Genomic DNA, 20770 nt, shown 5'->3' on the forward strand with positions numbered 1-20770 from the left:
GGGGGGGGGGGGGGGGGTCTGTCAGGATCTGTTGATGGTTTCAGTCCTCTGACCTTTCTTAAATATTTTCAAGAAAAAAAATATAACTATACAGTACGTGCCAAATGATGAGTTTGAAAGTAACATAACAAATCGAGTTTGAAAGTCATATTGACAAATTATACATATCTTCTTTTGCTATTCATATTGCTGATGATAGTTTCTGTCTTTCTTTCATCATTTTAAAGACAATTGGCAAAACGGTTTATTAGAATATATAGTAATAAAATTAGTCAGAAGGAGTAATGTTGAAAAAAATTCATACTAGGTACCTGGCTAAAAAGGACAAAATGAAATATCAAGCATCGATGACCATAATTCCAAAGTATTTTGCACATACATACCTCTGGGTGAGATACTCACTATTATTTCGTAAAAGTCTTAAGATTTGTTAACAGTTAATTTATAATTACGACCATACTAATGCTGTTTCATGCAAGTCCATAGATTTCGACATTCTGAACATTGTTTTATGTTAATGTTTTTTTTTCATTATGATTTTCACGAGATAAGTCAATCCCTTTCATATTATGCAGACGTTCTTATTAAACAATGGCGGACATGTTGATTGCTGTACCCTGATACACTTTTATAACTCTGATATAAATACATCCTCACAGGTAAGTCATGCGCAGGTGTGTGTAATTAAGTTTTTTATTTACATATTAGGAGATCATTTTAAAGCATTATGGTGGAGTACATATGCTAGACGTCGGAGAACACTTGATGACAATAGCAAGCGTATGGCCCTTCTGGCCACATCAACTTCAATTGTATCAAGAAATTTAACTCATCTGGTAGGGGAAAAAAACGGCGTTATAACGTAAAGTATATCCCTTGACCATGTTGACTGCTTAGCCGTGTACTTTCTACCCAACGAGAAACGAATGCACATACAAATGATAGTGTATAAATATAACAATGACCGTTGAGTTTATATGTAAAGCCTGTCTCATATTGTAAAATAATTTTAAAATTTACGAACGCTTGAGTTCACTTACCTCTGTCGATACAACATCCCCGTTCAAAGTATAATGATTCAAATGAACATTATGTTGATATGTAATACGAACATCATTAAAGTACATGCAATTGTGGATTGCAAACTAGTTTCAGTTTCGTTTCTCCTAAACAGTGTGTAAATTTGTGTAACTTAAAAGAAAGTACACATGAATTATGGGTACAATATTATGAATTAGGTGTCTTTCATAATTGATGAGCTTTGTTTACATAAGGAGTGAAATCAAAATCGGAAATACAGTCAATTATTATGCTTGCAACTGTTGTGTAATTACATCGATTGAAACGCTGTGCAATTCAATATTCAATTGAGTGAAAATATAAAGTGCGTAGAAAGAGGAAATTTAATGAACTGACGTATAAGGTAATAATTTGGGTTTTTATTTTCACTATGACTTTTCTCTTTGCACATATATTGAATATAGGATCAATAAGACCCGGAATAGGAATGGAGATTTTTAATCAACATTTGATTGCCATCGATCTAATAGAAATATCATTTACTTTAATTGTCCCTAACTATGTAAATGCTTTTTTAAGCACTTTTTTGTGATGGATGTATAAAACATTCAAACTGTGACAGTATTAAGGGACTCGCACACAACTCTCCTATGCCTCTTTACAAAATTTGTAAATATCATTTATCTTTAGCTTATTAATGTTATTCCTTACAGCAGACATTACAGCAGGTCCAACAAACAGGTTTTCAATCATTCGGAACACACTAAGGCTGAACATTGACCTTACCTTATAATGCATACATGTAGTAGTTTTATTTCACTCTTAGTAAACTAAATGTCTGAACATTCCACATAACGTTGCAAAAACAGACAATTGAGTAAAATCATTTAAAGATTCTTGTCCATAATCTGTCAGTAACTAAGGATGTGTGACATGATGGCAAGATAGACAACTGTTTGTAAAGATGAAGGACAGTGATGAATACAACTACAAGGCACTGCTCGGCCTTTATTTTTGTGCAAAACTATTACATATAGTTACCTGTAAAACAGGATGTTAATATTACACAATTGAAAAAGAAAACCAACATGACTGATTGAATCTGGTATTGAAAAAGAAAACAATGATGGCAGCCAACAACAACCACGGGACTAGTCTTCTGGCTTGGGATAGAAACACCAAAAACAGCACTATAAAATATCGGATATAAAGGTTTGATTTGTCAGACCGGTAATAAAGACAACACCACAAATTACATAGACTCGAATTAGCAATTCAATAAAAACATCTAGTCGAAGTTAATCAAAGCCAGCTCTATGTCCAAGATTAAATAGTGATTTTTTAATGTCTTCTTAGACAAAAACATCAATACAGCACCAATTAGTTATATGTAAAGGCATCATCAGCAATTGTGTTTCCTTTAGTTTTTAAAGCAGATTAATGAAATAATAATTGGATCTATTTGGTCATAATAAAAAATAATCGCTAATGTATTTTGGCTTACGAGTCAGTTATTTATCCAAAATTGAACCCTTGTTCGTGTTACCTTACCGTGCCTTTTAGAGAATGCCTTGCTACGCATGCCATTAGTTCGGTAATTAAACAAAAGAATTTCAATATTCACAATTTAAACAAGAGAATACCATAAATAAAACAAAAATTATCTGACGTGATATCCCGTTTGTTATTATATTTGTTAGGGAAAGCCAAACGTACTATCTTAAATCTTTGTATCTATGCACGAATTTAGTAAAGGGTTTAAAGTAATTTGTGATAACGTTATCTCTGCATGTGAAATAGTTATGTTTAGATTAAACATACATTATAAAATGTTCAATTTAAAATTTCAAATAACAAAGTGGTACAATGTCTAAAATGTCAAATCAAACAGAAGCTTTTGCTGATTATTTTTTTTTCTTTATAAATTGCCAATTTTAACAGGTTTACTGAGAAGGGAAATCTAAGTAATCTTTTGGTTGCATAATATATTTTCCATCAAATGTTTTGTTTTTGTTGATATACACATGTAAACTTTTACAGTTAACACGTCTTCAAGAAGCAGTTAAATATTATAGTAGTTTGTGTGCATATCAATAAAATTGAAAAAGGAAATGGGGAATGTGTCAAAGAGACAACAACCCGACCAAATAAAAAAACAACAGCAGAGGGTCACCAACAGGTCTTCAATGTAGCGAGAAATTCCCGCACCCGGAGGCGTCCTTCAGCTGGCCCCTAAACAAATATATACTAGTCCAGTGATAATGAACGCCATACTAATTTCCAAATTGTACACAAGAAACTAAAATTAAAATAATACCAGACTAACAAAGACCAGAGGCTCCTGACCTGGGACAGGCGCAAAAATGCGGCGGGGTTAAACATGTTTGTGAGATCTCAGCCCTCCCCCTATACCTCTAACCAATGTAGTAAAGTAAACGCATAACAATACGCACATTAAAATTCAGTTCAAGAGAAATCCGAGTCTGATGTCAGAAGATGTAACCAAAGAAAATAAACAAAATGACAATAATACATAAATAACAACAGACTACTAGCAGTTAACTGACATGCCAGCTCCAGACTTCAATTAAACTGACTGAAAGATTATGATTTCATCATATGAACATCAGGCACAATCCTTCCCGTTAGGGGTTTAGTATCATACCATCATAACATATATGAGAAGAACATAACCTTACAAAACTTACATTCTGCAATCTGTCACCGTAGCAAGTCCTGGACTCCCGCTGTATTTTCTCACAAATGATCAAACATCTTTCAATCGTACAGTTTTTTGCTGATGTTGTTAGTATGTCAGTACAGTCAGTTCATTATGATATTTCTTATGTTTCTATATGTTTTCATTTTTGTATCTAGCAACATGGTCTAGAATACGAAAGGGATCGAAGTGCAAATCTTTGAATAATGTATACAATCAACATAAACCAAGTGACTTTTTATCTCATTTAAATTTAAAACTAGTCTCATTTATTTAGTAAACAACTATTTTTATGTGGAACAGTTATTTTGATAGGAACAGCTCTTAATTATAAACGACTAAAAAAGTAGAAATTTAGTAATGTTCAGTGTTTCGGTCCGTTTTCAGATTTATCCACTGCGATAAGTTTAGTACTGTTCCGACAATTTCCTTGCAAAAGAGGAACGAAAGATATCAGAGGGAAGTCAATCGCATAAATCGAAAATAAACTGACAACGCCATGTCCAAAAATGAAAAAGACAAACAGTAGTACTGTACACATGACACAACATACAAAACTAAAGAATAAGCAACACGAACCCCACCAAAAACTGGGGGTGATATCAGTTGCTCCGGAAGGGTAAGCAAATCCTGCACCACATGTGGCACCCGTCGTGTTTCTCATGTCATAAAAAATCCGGTAAATAGTCTAATTGTCACATTCATGAAAGGGAAGGAGATGTAGTTACGACGTAAGGAACATATCCGATATCATATGTAAACCATCTTGTAATAGCGTCCGTAACATTTACGAAGCGATGATTTCAACTTCACCATTTGAAATTCTTGGTTTAATAACCTCCTTGTAAGCAGCAACCCTCTATCAAAAAAATCATGATAAGAAATACAAGCACGGGAATATCGTATCAATTGGGAGATATATACCACGTATGCAGGTGCTGCTTGAATGTTGCTACTTAGAAATGGAAAGTTTACAATTGGAAAGCTGAAATAGTCTCTTTTGTCGTAAAGTTTTGTTTTCAACCGACCCTCATTGTCAAATTCTAGATGTCTTTTTGCAATCGTCTTTCGCAATTTTTAACAAACTAACAAATCGAAGCAACTCAATTGCACACTAAAGTCGCATTGATTTATAAAAACCGACACTATCTAGTAGATCTACGAAAATATCAATGTAGAAAAGAACGAGATGTCATTAATGCCAAAACGAAATGCGCCTTCCTCAATGCTCTTCAACTTCGTACTTTATTTGGCCTTTAAACTTTTTTAGATTCGAGCGTTACTGATGAGTCTTTTGTAGACGAAACGCGCGTCTGGCGTATATACAAAATTTAGTCCTGGTAACTATGATGAGTTTATTTATAGATATCAGGTTCTTTTATAAAAATAACTCCAAATAACAAAATTAGGCTGGATTTAAATATTGGAAGGAACTACGCTGGGGAAATATTTGAATAAGACTTTCGCTATAACGAAACAACTACAATTGTAGAATAATTGCGAAGGAAAGTATCATTTTTGTAATGAAAAACATTCACCATTTCATCTTTTTATATAATGTTAACTGATGGAAGAAGTGTGGCGGCAAATATTTGCAAAAATAAATGATTGTTTGTTCAGAATTAAGAATGGGAAATGTACAAAAATCAGAAATGAGTATCATTTCGGTTGTCATATATTTTTTTAAAACTTTATATACGGTGCATTGTATCACGAAATGGGTTATTTTGAAAACTAGAAACAACGCAAAATTTAAAAAAGGGATAACAAAGATGACAATTTTGAGTATGATAAAACATAAAAATAACTTTTTGTTAAAATATACTTTTTTTTAAAGAACAATGAAACCTTCTCTATGATGTCTATATTAAGTGAGACGTTTGTGACCTTTATATTTTTTCATTAACTTGATCAAAGTCTCCTTGAAAATCGAAACTGATAACACAAATATCGTTTAGCTCTCATTATCAGTAATCGCAACGTTGAATGAAGACATAAACGCGACAGCAAAAAGTGCAAACTTTAGTCGTTGATTTCGCAGTTATCCCAATTCCGTTAACAAAGTACGCAAAATGTCGCTTTGCTTTACAGCTGAGCGGGACATTGTTAGTTAACATTGTTGGTGTATTTAACTGACTGTTACATACTTGAAACTTTAATTAACTTACTGTGAACATACTTTTATTCATGGGGTACCAATTTTCGTGGTTTACGTGGATTACTATATCCACGAATTTAAGTGACCAACTAAATAAAGCAACCATTGTCTTAATCACGACATGGAAAGATCACCATCGGTAGGTTTGACTACTGATATGATCTTGAGAATATATTGAATAACGCCAAATCTGAAAATATTTTAATAGCAGTCACAGAACTACAACCGCATACAGGATTATACCCATTTAATCTTTAATAACCTAAACTGTACAACTTTTGATCTTTAAATTCTCATAAAAAATATTTTTGATCGATGAAAGTCAGATTTCCGATGCTAGTATGACAAAGTGTTTATTTTATATTCTCATAGTTCTCGTACATTTGGAAAATAATAATTTCATGCTCGTCTTGATTTTGATAAGAATTATTTGATAATTCAAAATACGTTTATAGCATTTGTTTATTTTACTGTTTTCTTTGGGCGACATGTTTATGACCTAGTTAATACCGTTGATGGTCTTTAATCTGTTGCTCACTCTATCATGGGTTAATTTGTGTTATCACTACGATTTACACGGGTCAATGTTTATTTTGCAATGTCCTTCAATCCAGACTATTTGTAACCCTTCGTTTCTAATTTTCAATTATTTTTTTTAGAAAACTAAAATCCACGAATTTAAAAACCCACGAACATGTAAATATTGCTCAAACCACGAAAATTGATACCCACGAATTAAAGTACTTTCACAGTAAATGTTTTCGTTAATGGGACCAGTTTTTTTCTAATTTTTGCAGTTCATTCCTTTATCCTTGAACATATATATTTCATGAAATGTTGACAAATACTGATTATTTTTATAGAGTAAATTGCTTTCTATGTCAATTGTCAATATCGTATTATTTATTCGCGTCAGCCCGTTGGTCTTATTGTAAAAAGGTGTCAGACAACCAATTCACTCTCTTCCACTTAGAACATATTTCAAAAGTAGCCCTACTACACTAAAATTAAATTTGCAAAATCGAAACTTTTGGTGAAAAAGTAATACATTTGAATCATTTTGAAATTCCCGAACACCAAAGAATATTTTTAGCAGAACTTGTGTTCTAAAGGTCAGTTTGTCCTTATAAGACTAAAGATATAGGTTGAAAATTGACCTGAAGAAAGGTGATATCTGTGCAATTGATAATGTACCTGGTTTGAAGGAAGTTAAACTTACGGTAAAATGTTCAGCAAACTGAAAATTGCAAAATTTGGTTAAATTATTTTAATTGGTTGTCTGACACCTAAAAATCAACAAACTTACGTCTTTAAATTGATAAATTTACACATATCTTAAGAAAATGTAATTCTTTGCATCTAACATGTTTAGGCTAAACACATTTCTGACAGTGCAAGCCATTGTAACAGTTTTGTATAAAAATTAAGTCTCTAGTGGATTTAAAACTAAGATATTTTCGACAATGTCGGAACTCAATTGCCACTGTGTCATTTATCGAGTTTGTAGCTCAAATACAATTTGTTGTTTTAATTATTTGAATAACGAGTTTCTACAGTTTGCATGTTTAACCATGGGCATCTTTCTAGTGGTTTCGATCAATGGAATAAAACAAAAAGTGTATAGTACATACATCTTGGAATACATTTTACTGTATTGAAAATTAAATATAGAATAACATATCTGTAACATAGACATATGATTTGTCTTCGGATGTAAAGACTCAAGGCAAGACAAGTAAAAGACATGTCATTACAATGCAAGTCCACATCACACAATTATTCAGGTAATAAACAGGAAACGTTTACCATACCAAGTTCACAATAATTGTATTACTTGTAATAATATCGCGCGTAAATACCCATGAAAGTTTAACGTATTATATATACTTCATATTTTCAAATCAGATACTGAATAAAATAGCAACAATTATAAACAAAAAAAAGTAATATTAATATTTTCAGCTTGTTACTGTTTTACCATAATTATTTTTATAAATATATTGATAAAAACTTCCATCGATTTTTGTTCTTCCTACAAAGTTTTTCATTTGATTTTACAAATTAATGTTAGCTTAAAATCAATGCAAATGATTTCTAAACCATTTTCTATTTTTCTTAAATTTTAGAGCATCAAATTGTTATCGATATACGACCTAGTAAAAAAACTAATATGCACATAATTAAATGTTATAACTTATCGACCAGTGGCGTAGCTAGGTCATTTTTGACGTGTACGCCCGAACATTGACAAGAAATCCGAGGACCCCAATCAGGTCCATGTCAAACAATTGCTGGTAGTGGGTTAGAGTTAGGGAGCTAAATCGCCAGAAGCCAACGAGTTGTCGAGAATGGATACCATTCCTGTTATTAAAAACTCCTCAGTCATTTGTCAGTAGCAACATACTTAGATTCTAAATGGTTTATTAGTTATGTTAAATTATTCGTTTTGTTAATTTGAAATATTAAATGGTAATTGGATTTAGATAACAATGTCAAAACCAGTAACTTAAAAGATATGATTAAAAAGAGCCGTGGGGTAAAGCACACGACCAAAAAATAAATGTGTCCAAATTTCGTATAAAATGAACATGTAATAAAAAATCTTCAGCTATGTCATGTATGTTCAGGTGCAATACTAGATATCGTAAATTCTGTGGAACCTTGGTTCCCGTTTGGGATTTTTCCCGCAAAAAGTGAATCCATTTATCAGTCCATTACATGATTTTAAAAAAAAATCTAACATTTTCTTTAGATAATTTTTCTTGATCTGTAATATTAGTTTCGGCCAAAGTGTCGTGACAAACTTTGAAGGTTTATGCATTTTTAATTTTTTGAAAAAGCCATACAGTCTGTCAGTATAATATTGAAAAATGAATAAACAAATTCACTTTCAAAACTTTGCTTCAAACCACAATATTAAAAAATGCTTGCATTCTGCTAAATTTTCATTTAATTCGATTTGACAAAAAAATTGTTGTGTAAAAAATGTTAACCCCAGACTATAACTATTAGTACCTGTTATTTTTTTCTGTAAACCACGGGAAAATTAACTGCATTAACAATATTATGCTCTCAGTCAGTTTACTCATTTGACCACAAACAGTTTCTGTTCAACTTCCGTAAAATTTAAAAAAGTTTGGCAAAGTTATTGTTATTTAAAAAAACACGTTTACATACTGAACCTAAATATTGACACTGCCGACGAAATTAAGGATTGCTTTATACGTCTTGCTTTGGCGTCATAAATATGTCACAGGCTCGACAAAAGTGTAAACCACAAAACGAATTTCTGAAGATGATGAAGTGCTTTAAACAAAAGGGAAATGAGTATAGAACTCACAGTATAGATTCAGACTTGACAGAAAATAAACGAATATATAATATGACACCATTTGGCTGAAAAGTAAATTTGATCCACAATTACAAGCCAATGAAGAAAGAATTATAAAGCTGATGTTCTTCTTACAAGTTCTTTTTATTTTCTTTTGATTAATTTTGTTTTATCAAAATTCAAGTGTACGCCCGGACGTTTTGATGTAAACGTAGCTACGCGGATGTCGACCCTTTACCACTAAATATGTATCGTCTCTTGTTTTTATTTACAGTCAATGCAGTTGAAGGGGCTTATGCTTTAACGAAAATATAAAAGATTGTTTTGGATTTCATTGCAATGTTGCTGTGTTAAATGATATGCAGCTATGGCGAAAAACACAATTTATGTATCAGGTGGGGATGTGGACGAGGAGCTAGAAACAGAGATAGTTGAGATATATACAGGTGGACCAAATAAGTCAGGTATGTGTAAGCTATCGATAGTATTGGAATTAAACAAAGGGCAACTGTTGAATTGACAATTAAATATGCATAAGTCTTAAGATAACATATCAGCACTATATACAGTTGGTTCAAGTTATATGAAACATTTTATTAAAAGACAATCCTTAGTTTATCCTACCGAAATCTACATACTACTGACTTCATATACACTAAGTCGCCGATATTTTCCCGTATGCCGCGACTTTATCTAGGTTACCTCTCGATATACATTCGGCCACCGCACAGCGCAAGTCGAGTCGAGGGGAAAATCGTGATGAAAGAATGTGAACACACATTATTTTGAAGGTAAATAGAAACTACTGAAGATTTAATTAAATAAACCAACAACTGTTTATCATAGTTCAATTAACAAATGGGAACACATGGAAAATATAAAAAAACAAAAGTCCTTTCAAAACAACTTCAAATTCAATATCCGAACACAACATTGCTAAATAATTTTGAAATAACATTAACATACCAAATCATATGATTGATAAAAGTTTCTTTACAAGTATTCGCTTATTTCGAGTGTATTTCAAATACGTAAGAAAATGGTAATATTATAGAAATTAGATAGTGTGTCAATGATAACAAAAAATAACAACAAATAACTATTATCTACAGATGGCGTTTTTTCTTCGATGCACTTCACTGGTACTTTTTGGATGATATTCTGGGACTTATGTCACTTGTTTAGCCTAGTGATTAAATATAATCAGATTATGTATTAATATCTCGAATTGAATTGTTTTGATAAAAGGTTTTTTAAATTTTGGTGGTTACATAGTTATATTGACAAGATCAGCTTACCTTTCCTGTGCACCTTTTGTGGCGTTTGTGCTACTCAGTTTGTGTTTTCTTATAATTTAAGTGATTTGTGGTATGTTGTTTGTGTTTCTTTTTCAATGTATTGTCAATTTTTCAACAACTCATAGTTTTAGTTTAGCCCTCATTGTATTTAGTTCCTTTTTAAATCAGGAAAAAGCAGGAAGCCATTGATAGGAGTGGATATTTTCATAGTCAAAAGTCCTTATTTTCGGCTAATATCAAGGGAGCGGAACCAAATATAAGGCCGAGCTGTAGCTTATCATAGTATACTCACATGCGTGTTATTACATATATATGCAATTTTGACCAAAAATCAGTGGAAGAGGACCAAACCCATAACTCATCAAATTGCACTATCCTACTGTTCGATAGTCAAATATATGAAGGAGATTAGACAAAAACTGGTTTTTTTTCACCAAATTTCCTTAGTCAAAAGCCCATATATCTGCAGAAATCAGAAGAGCGAAAGCAAACGTAAACTTGATCTGCAACTCTTCAAAGTAGACTCGCATCCTCACAAAAAATAGCTCATTGTGTGAAGGCTTTAAGAAAAAAGTCAGTATAAAAGAGGGACGAAAGGTACAGCCAAACTCATAAATCAAAAATAAATTGACAACGCCATGGCTAAAAATGAAAAAGACAAACAGACAAACAATAGTACACATGACACAACATAGAACACTAAAGATTAAACAACACGAACCCCACCAAAAACTAGGGGTGATCTAAGGTGCTCCGGAAAGGTGAGCAGAACTGTATGGAATGACAAATTGATAGGAACACAGAATAACACCTTTTGCCCCGAGCTAAGTTGTCGGGTTCATAAAATTTATTTTCCCATATTTTTGTTTGCAATGCTTACAGTGAAATATATTTGGAATAGATAATACGATACATGTAGACAATGCCAACATATATTGGTATTTTGAATTTACGATTTGAATTGATTTTATTTTGTAGTAATCAATGCTGACCTAGATGACAATCAGAAAAGATGGCTGATTGTTAGTATTTGTATTCACATAGTTTTATCTCCAACTCTTCGAAATTATATGGAACCAGTTGTACACAACTTGTATAACTCATTACAAAAGACGAATGGAATTAATACACAAAAATATCCAATGCAACTTAAAAAGTACCCCAAATCAGCAAAAACGTTTCTAAATTATGAGGCTATAAATAACAACAATACAGTACCTCGAGTTCGAGGGAAAGCAGATGTTGCAAAATACGATTTCAAAGTGTTAAATCATGTAGACTTCTCAAAGTTATTCTTGAAATCTTTCATGGCACATTACATGGCTTTTGATGAAACATGTGACTTGTCTGCGATTCTTGGCATTATCATCAGCGTTGACAAGTTTCCCCAATCAGTACAGAATGTCGCTCTGAAGGTATGTTTTTCCATAGAAAGACTCTTTGTAAATTGAATAGAGGATCGGATATTTAGTCAGTTTGAAGTGACAATAGTAATTGCTTATTTAGGTATTACCTGTTTAGTGTGGCGAATCAAGCTAAGGATCATGAGATACAAAAAAAAAGTAGTACCGTATAAAATAGGTCTGATAGCTATTTGAACATCAGAGTAAAACGCATTGATTTTTCCCCATTGCTGAACCAACGATATTCTTTAGAATACCTTCACACAGAGTTAAATTAGAAATATAATTAACAAAAATGTACGTATGATAAAACAAATGAGCCGCAATGTGCATTCCTACAACAACATATTTATATGAATAGGGAGGTTTCATGCGTATTATAACACAGTCTTGTAGAGAGTAGTTGTGGTATTTAATGTTTAAGGTATATTGATTTGACAGTGTTTGGAGTATTCATAAAGTCGATGCCACTGAAAAGCTTACACTTATTTGTTATTTTCGCGTGTTCTAAGACATGCTTAGAAGAAACATATGCTAAAGTTAATATGAAACGTCAGGGGTATGTTAATATTTGAATTTATATAAACATATACCTTTCAAGTGTATAGTGAAATTGTATAGACCAATTAATCCCTTCAGTAAAGAATTTATTGATATTCACTGAGAGAATGCAGTTTGTTTTTTTTTTGGAACAAAAGGGTTATTGTATACCATTTACAAAACGGTATGATCCTTCCCTAATAATTCAGAGTTCTGATCGACAATGACAAGTACCAAATATTTTAATGTCTTTCAAACTAAAAATACAACATGTCATTATATATGTACTACCTGAAGACCCAATGTAAAGTTAGTTGGTTACTGCCAACATTGAAACATTGTGACTTCATTTTATCAGTTATGTTGTCAAGTTCAATATAATTTCCAAACTTCTTTTGGTCTGCACTATTTCTAAATTATATTCCTATACTCATAGGCATATTTTAAAGAAGTGTCAAGACACAGGCACATGTTTATCGGATTTGAATAATTTTATTTAAAGATAAATACTCTCACTCAAAACAGTGAATGACACACATATAAATAGTGTAAGAATTGTTGTATAAATATAGAAAATTGAATATTCTGTGCAAACAATAAAACAACTATCAAAGTCCTGCAATCAAGTGCCTTTGTTTATATGTGTATGTGTTATTATTGTCAAGCACTCTTAGCTTATAATCTTGAAATCTTTATTGAAAATGCAAATACCTTTATTTCATGCTTGGAAGAGTCAAACTTTCGAGGATACCGTTTCCTCGTCTCTTCTGTCAAATGTTAACAATGAATAGATCATTTGTTACTGTTTTAATACATGAATAGTTTAACACACCAGCGGTCCCAAATGATTCTAAGAGTTACATGTATTTCCCATACCTTAGGTCATGAATTATTCGTCTTTTTTAATTTAATGTATTTAAGGTTCGTTCTACTGTAAGGAATCCATGGGCACACTGTAATTTTGATGAATGGGACACTATCAAATATCAAACGGCGTTCCAGTTGATGCATCAACTAGTAAGATGTCTTACGTTAAGCACAGCAGATGAAGCGAACATCGTTGCAGAGTTAATCAAATGGGAAAAAAACGGTAATTTGTTTGACCTTCCATAATGTTATCTTCAATTATATAACTTTGTTATGTTGTATTTCTATTGTCTCAATCATTAGAGCTTTTCCTAGTCAACAACTTTTTTTTAATTTGTTTGTGTTTGACAAGTTTATAATTTGCAGTTTTAAAGGGGTCAATAGATCTAGACTCATTAGTATCAATAACAATGCCATATAAAATTTCATCATCAATATAACCATTTAGTTATTCCAGAAAGTCAAATCAACGACTGCTTTCACGCTACCTTTTGTTGAGTTATATATAGAATAGGACACTTATGTGGGTGAAACATACTTCATCAGTCGTATAAAGATCTTTAAATTGTTTTACTTAAAATCTTCAAGCATATATAAACTTTTGGCCCTAAAACTTCCTTCATTAAACTCTTCAGTAGTATAGATGAAACATTTGATGACGAAATATGTAAAATTTTCTAACGAAAACTAGTTCAACCAGCTTTGATGCATTAGAACTATTGTGATGTCAAAGTAACATCAATAAATGTGCACTTTAATGAAGAAGAAGAAAGTGAACTATATTTCTCTTAATTGTAATAGTTTTTGCCTCAAGTTGGCCAAATGCAAGACTTCGGATAAATACATTTTTGTATTGAGGTGTAACTGACCAATATCAGTCTTTTTATAACTATTTCATTTTAGCATTAGGGTGATGCCAATGTTTTTCAGAAGGAAATTGATTTACATTTACCTGAAACAGGCAATAAGGCTAAACTCTTTTACAATATGATCATATTGAAGATTTCCACATTGTTAAAACTAAAACAGACAACAAAAATGTTTAGTTTATGTAAATTTGTATATTTAAGTCATAGTAAATATAGATTTTTATTCAATGTACAACGAAGTTAAATTTTAAGGCTAAATGTAAGGCTATCGTGGCTATGCTACTTTTCAAGTCCCACGTTGTATTTTTCCTCCGATTATTATGACACTTTCAATTAGATCATTTCATCTAATGTAATGGTAATCTTATAAGTGCAGTCACAAAATTGCATGAGGACGAAAATAAATATATCAGAAATGCATTTTGTCTGCAAAAGACTCACTGATCAGTGACACCCGTAAAAGTACGAAGTTGAGAGACACATTTGTAAACTATATCTGTTATTTTTGTTTTATATCATAGTGAATTTTGTGTAGTCTTCTTCTTTTTCGGGGTGAAGGGTAAAAGTTTAACTAATTTGGAGTACATGACTGTAATCCTTCATTTTTTATTGAGGTTCAATATTTAGCCTAATGTGTGGTGTTTCGGGGTCTGTTATTGTTGTGTTAGGTTTTTTGTATCACCGTCTTGTTGTCTTAAAATGATGATTATTATTTTCCCACTTGTCGATTTTACTAAATAGAAATATATTCAAATGCAGCATATTACGATTTATTGTCGGTATATCCAGCCTGAAAGAGTGGCGAATGATACCAGAGGGACAGTCAAACTCATAGATCGAAAATAAACTGACAACGCCATGGCTAAAACTGAAAAATACAAACAGATAAATAATAGTACACACGACACAACATGGAACACTAAAGACGAAGCAACACGAACCCCACCAAACACTGGTGGTGGTCGCAAGTGTTCCGGAAGGGTAAGCACATCCTGCTCCAAATGTGGCACCTGCATATTGCTCATGCTATTACACAACCGGTCAATAGTCTAATTTGGTAGGTCCAATTCATGAAAAGGGGAGGGGATTGTAATGTACATATCCGATATAATTTGTGAAACTGTTATTCCATAACGAAGGGATGATTTCAACTTTACCATTTGGAACTGTTGGTTTACGAGCTTCCGTGTAAACAGCAACCCTCTATCTAGAATATCATGATAGAAAATACAAGCACGGGAATATCATATCAATTGGGAGATATATACTCCGTATGCAGGCGCTGACATTTAAAATTGAGAATGGAAATGGGGAATGTGTCAAAGAGACAACAACCCGACCAAATAAAAAACAACAGCAGAGGGTCACCAACAGGTCTTCAATGTAGCGAGAAATTCCCGCACCCGGTGGCGTCCCTCAGCTGGCCCCTAAACAAATATATACTAGTCCAGTGATAATGAACGCCATACTAATTTCCAAATTGTACACAAGAAACTAAAATTAAAATAATACAAGACTAACAAAGGCCAGAGGCTCCTGACTTGGGACAGGCGCATAAATGCGGCGGGGTTAAACATGTTTGTGAGATCTCAACCCTCCCCCTATACCTCTAACCAATGTAGTAAAGTAAACGCATAACAAAACGCACATTAAAATTCAGTTCAAGAGAAATCCGAGTCTGATGTCAGAAGATGTAACCAAAGAAAATAAACAAAATGACAATAATACATAAATAACAACAGAATACTAGCAGTTAACTGACATGCCAGCTCCAGACTTCAATTAAACTGACTGAAAGATTATGATTTCATCATATGAACATCAGGCACAATCCTTCCCGTTAGGGGTTTAGTATCATACCATCATAACATATATGAAAAGAACATAACCCGTGTCATGCCAACAACTGTTTGTATATTCTGATTTTGATAAAATATATCTTGTATTTATCATAAGACTGTTGAAGGATTAAACACATTTTTGTGTTTTTCATTTTACAGGATTTATGTTCCTACAAGGCTATGCAGTTGACCTACAAGTAGTAACGGAAATTAGACAACAAACACGTGCGTTAGCTGACTATTCATTGAAAATGAAATCAGGTTTGGATTCGAGATTTATAAAGGTTCATGACGCTCTGCACAAAATAGATGAAGAAATCACACTAGCTTGTAGCCGTATAAGTAGTATTGAATCGAAACAAAGTCAACAAGAAACAGTCATTGGTAACTTGGATGATGGCGTAAGTGTTTTGTATGACAGAACATCGGGTATTGAAAGGGTTCAAACACAACATGGAATGATGATTAAAGAACAAAATTCAGCCATGGCGTCAATCAATAACAATGTAGATATGTTAAAAACTGGTAGTGAATCTACATCAAAACAAGTGAATGAACTTAAGAACGAAAATAAAAAGATAAATGAAGATATATCACACATTAAAACTGATATCTCTGAAATAAAAGGTGACATTCATGACTTTAAAAATTATATGCCAATGTCTAGACCTAGCGGGAAAACTTTCTTTTATCCACCCAATCGACCAGAATCTTTTGTTGCCCGAGAAACGGAACTATGTAAGATTAAGGAGATTTGTATATGCAATAGTAATAGAAATCACACTTTGGTCATATGCGGTTTAGGTGGTTGTGGAAAGACAACACTTGCAATTGAATTTGCATGGCGTTCACAGGAGTTCTATCCGTCCGGTGTGTTTTGGATGTCAGCAGAGACACAAGATACATTAGAAGATTCACTTACAACATTAGCAATTGACGTTGATACAACTGGAAAAGACTTTAGAATAACCTTTAAAAGAACCCTCAAATGGTTGTCAAGTTTGAATGACCGATGGCTTTTAATAGTTGATAATGTGGATGAGGAATGTCTTTCTGATAATATCAAAGAGTTATTGGTTGGAACATGGAAACGAAACACCCGTGGACATATCATTATAACTAGCCGACGTGAACCAAATGAAATCGAAGAGTCTATAGTTGTGAAGTTCGAAGATTGCATTTGTCTTAATGTTTTTGAAGCACACGAAGGGCTTAATTTTCTTAAACGCAGAACAGGTAAACGTTGCGACGATGACGATGGTATCGTTATTTCACTAGTGGAAGAGCTTGGGGGCTTACCATTAGCATTAGAACAAGCAGCGGCCCATATAAAAAGCATCAAATGTTCCTTCACTGACTATGTTAATAAATTTAAAAAGAAACGGTTGAAATTATTGAAGGCAGCCCCCTCTGTAATGAAAATCAACAAGGATAGATTAGCGATAGCAACAACGTGGCAATTGAACATTGTTTATATAACTAGGCAGTCGGAAAATGAAGGCTTGGGCAGTGCTGCTGTAACCATCATGGAAATTGCATCGTTTTTGTTTGCGGATGACATTCCCAAAGAACTCATTAATATCGGAAGTCCACATGTTAACGATAGCGATTTGGTTGAAGTACTTCAGGACGAAATGGGTTGCAGACAGATAATTGAAATTTTGACTAGATTTTCGTTATTTCAGCGAGTAAATGATTCGTCTCTGTCGGTTCATAGGTTAGTTCAGGAGGTCATTAGGGAAAATATAAAAGACCAACATCGTAATTTACTTCTTCACCATGCTTTACGTATGATGAAAAAGGCGTTAGATTCTAGCCCATCTCCAGCAGATATTCTCAACAATCACTTAGAAAAAACTAAAAGTGGATCACTCGTACAATGGAGCAAGTTTGCAGCCAATGCAAATGCACTCAAAGTGTATGTCTTTAATCTTAAGAAAGAAGAAGATCCGGAGCACAAACTTTTATTTGATAATGAAATGTTAAAGGTATTACAGACAACAGCATTATATAACAGTATTCATCAAAGACAGGCGATAGCACTTGCAGACCAGGAGCAGATGGTTCGATTAATGACAATTGTGCCGCTTGATACAAATTGTTACAATGATCTTACATGCATAAAAATCCCACTGCTTAAACACGATAGGGAAAAACTTATAGAATGCTTAGTATCTGTTATTCAAGTTGAAAATGAAGAAATTCCTAATAGTAACTCTTCCGTCACTTCAAGGGCGGAAACTTTAAGATTAATTGGAAACGAAGCGTTTAAAGAGCAAAGGTATCAGGATGCAATTCGATATTACACTGAAGCCATACGATCATGTCCTGTGGAAAATAGTCATAGTAGACTCTTCGCAAACAGAAGCTTATGTTATATTAGAATCAGAGATTTTCAGCACGCCTTTTCTGATGCAAATAGGTGTATTGAAATTGATCCTAATAATTGGAAAGGATACAGTTGGAAAGCCTACGCTGTTTCTGGATTAATCAAAGATGGATTGTTTCCTCCTACCATGCAAGCAATGGGACTGGCTTCTGCCTGTATTGCATCAAACAAAAATCCACCGTGTCTTCTTGAATATAACATGAAAATTTGTTATCCCATTATCTATTATAAAATTGTTGAGAGACCTGAATGTTTAGGACAAGTAATAATGAGTTTATTGGACAGACCATTTACAACATTAATTTTGCGGAAAGGACGGTATGTATTTAACGAACCACTCATATCAACAAAAAGCATTCAAGTCATTGGTATTGAAGACGGCGTTGAATTTGATACAGGTAAAGTTTTTCAAATTTGTTGTACCCCCGAAATGTTTGCAGAAGATGTTGAACCCGAACAAACTATTAGCACCCATTTTGAAAACATAAATTTTGTTTCCGGAAATCAGATAATAGTGAGTAAGAATTCTGTAGCATCATTTTATAAGTGTACATTTTCAAACGGACAAAAGGGATGTGAAGCTGCCACAAAATGTTCAGGTAGTGAAGGGTGTATCAATCCTGAGAAATGTAAACAAGCCTACCAGGAAAGCGAGTTTCTATCTTGGAGTGTTCCTTTGGGTCAAGCTGGTTCTGCTGGAATAGGGGTATACAACGGTGGAACTGCTTATATAGACTCGTGTTTGCTAAACAGATGTGGAGGTGGTGGCGTTTTGTCGCATGGGAATGGTTCCTTGATAGACATCAGAAACAGTACAGTGCAAAAAATGAGGCAAATGGGAATCGAAGCTAGAGATGGAGGAGCTGTAAAAGTAAATAAAAATAATATATCGGAAAATCAGTCTCATGGTATTGCTATTGGCCCAAACGGTTATGGTTATATAAAAGAAAACATAATTCAAGGGAATGGAGCAGAAGGCATATGGTGTGGAGGAATATTTGACTCTAATAAATCGCTACAAATGAACGAAACCGGTGCATCTAGGGTTGTACTAATCGATAATGATATAGGACAAAATGGTCTTTCTGGCATATCATGTGATGGTGGTTTTTTCGAAATCAAAGGAAATAGAATATTTTCTAATCATTTATGGGGAATGATGGTAAAGACGCGATCTTCTGCCCACATTATAAACAATGAGATATTTGATAATAAATGTGGTGGAATCAGAATCGGCCACAACTATACTGCTTCAGTTATAATTGATGGAAACACTATAAGAGATCACATTGGTCCAGGTATTTATACAGTGAACTCAGCAGAGAGTCTTTATAACAAATTTCCGATGACTATAGAACGAATGTATGTAGGGGACGGTGAAATTTTGGGATATTCGCAACCGCCAATAATTACTAGTACCAATTTTCTTAGAAACAACGAAAAAGGGATGCAACATCCAAATGATGCGGTTCGTCTTGTAGAAGCCTGCGGTTTTTGTCGTCGAGTATCACATAATTTGAAAGCATGTTCAAAATGTAAAAAAGCATCATACTGTTCAAAGGAGTGTCAAACTAAACATTGGTCACGACATAAACAAATGTGTAAACTTTTGAACAGTTCATATGTTATTGAAGTTCGGATGTCAGAAACGGAACCAAATCGTCTTGGTGCACCTCCAAAACAACGAGATCCTAATAACGTTCATATCAGAACATTTAATCCTAAACTTAAAGGAATATTGGAAGGAATTCCTCCTGACATAAAAAGTTACAAACGCTTTATAGTGAAGATTCAAGCTGGAAAAGAGTATGGATTTAATGATCCAAACCAAAAACTAATTGTGTATGACCAAACAGTTACACTTGACATCCAGTTTGCTAACCCAACTTTGTACCATCTCTGTATGGAATGTGGGGTACTTGCGGGTGAGAAGTTCACCGTGAAGAAAATATTTTGCTGGGCATCTTTCAAAAACAAAGGGAAAACCCTTTGTTTTTATACAGATAACCTTCCACCTTTTCAAACGTGGTAACGAATGAATAATATTGTGTGTGTATTTGATATCTAATGTATTTAATCAACATCCAAATAACAATATGGGCTCCGTCGGATAGAAATCGACCTTATAGTTACAAGTGAATATCAATATATCTGTTATCCTATTTCGGCTTAAAATAAAATCTCTATCAAAAGTCTGTAACTGTTTGAAACTTTGAGTTGTTTAAAGAACACTATAAAACAGACTGAAATTCATCTTTTATTTCAATTTTGAACATGTTGAATGGTCCTAAAACCATCAAAGTTGTATACATGTACATGTAAATGTGCACGATTT

The sequence above is a fragment of the Mytilus edulis genome, chromosome 10 (assembly GCF_963676685.1).
Source record: "Mytilus edulis chromosome 10, xbMytEdul2.2, whole genome shotgun sequence".
Lineage (NCBI taxonomy): Eukaryota > Metazoa > Mollusca > Bivalvia > Mytilida > Mytilidae > Mytilus > Mytilus edulis.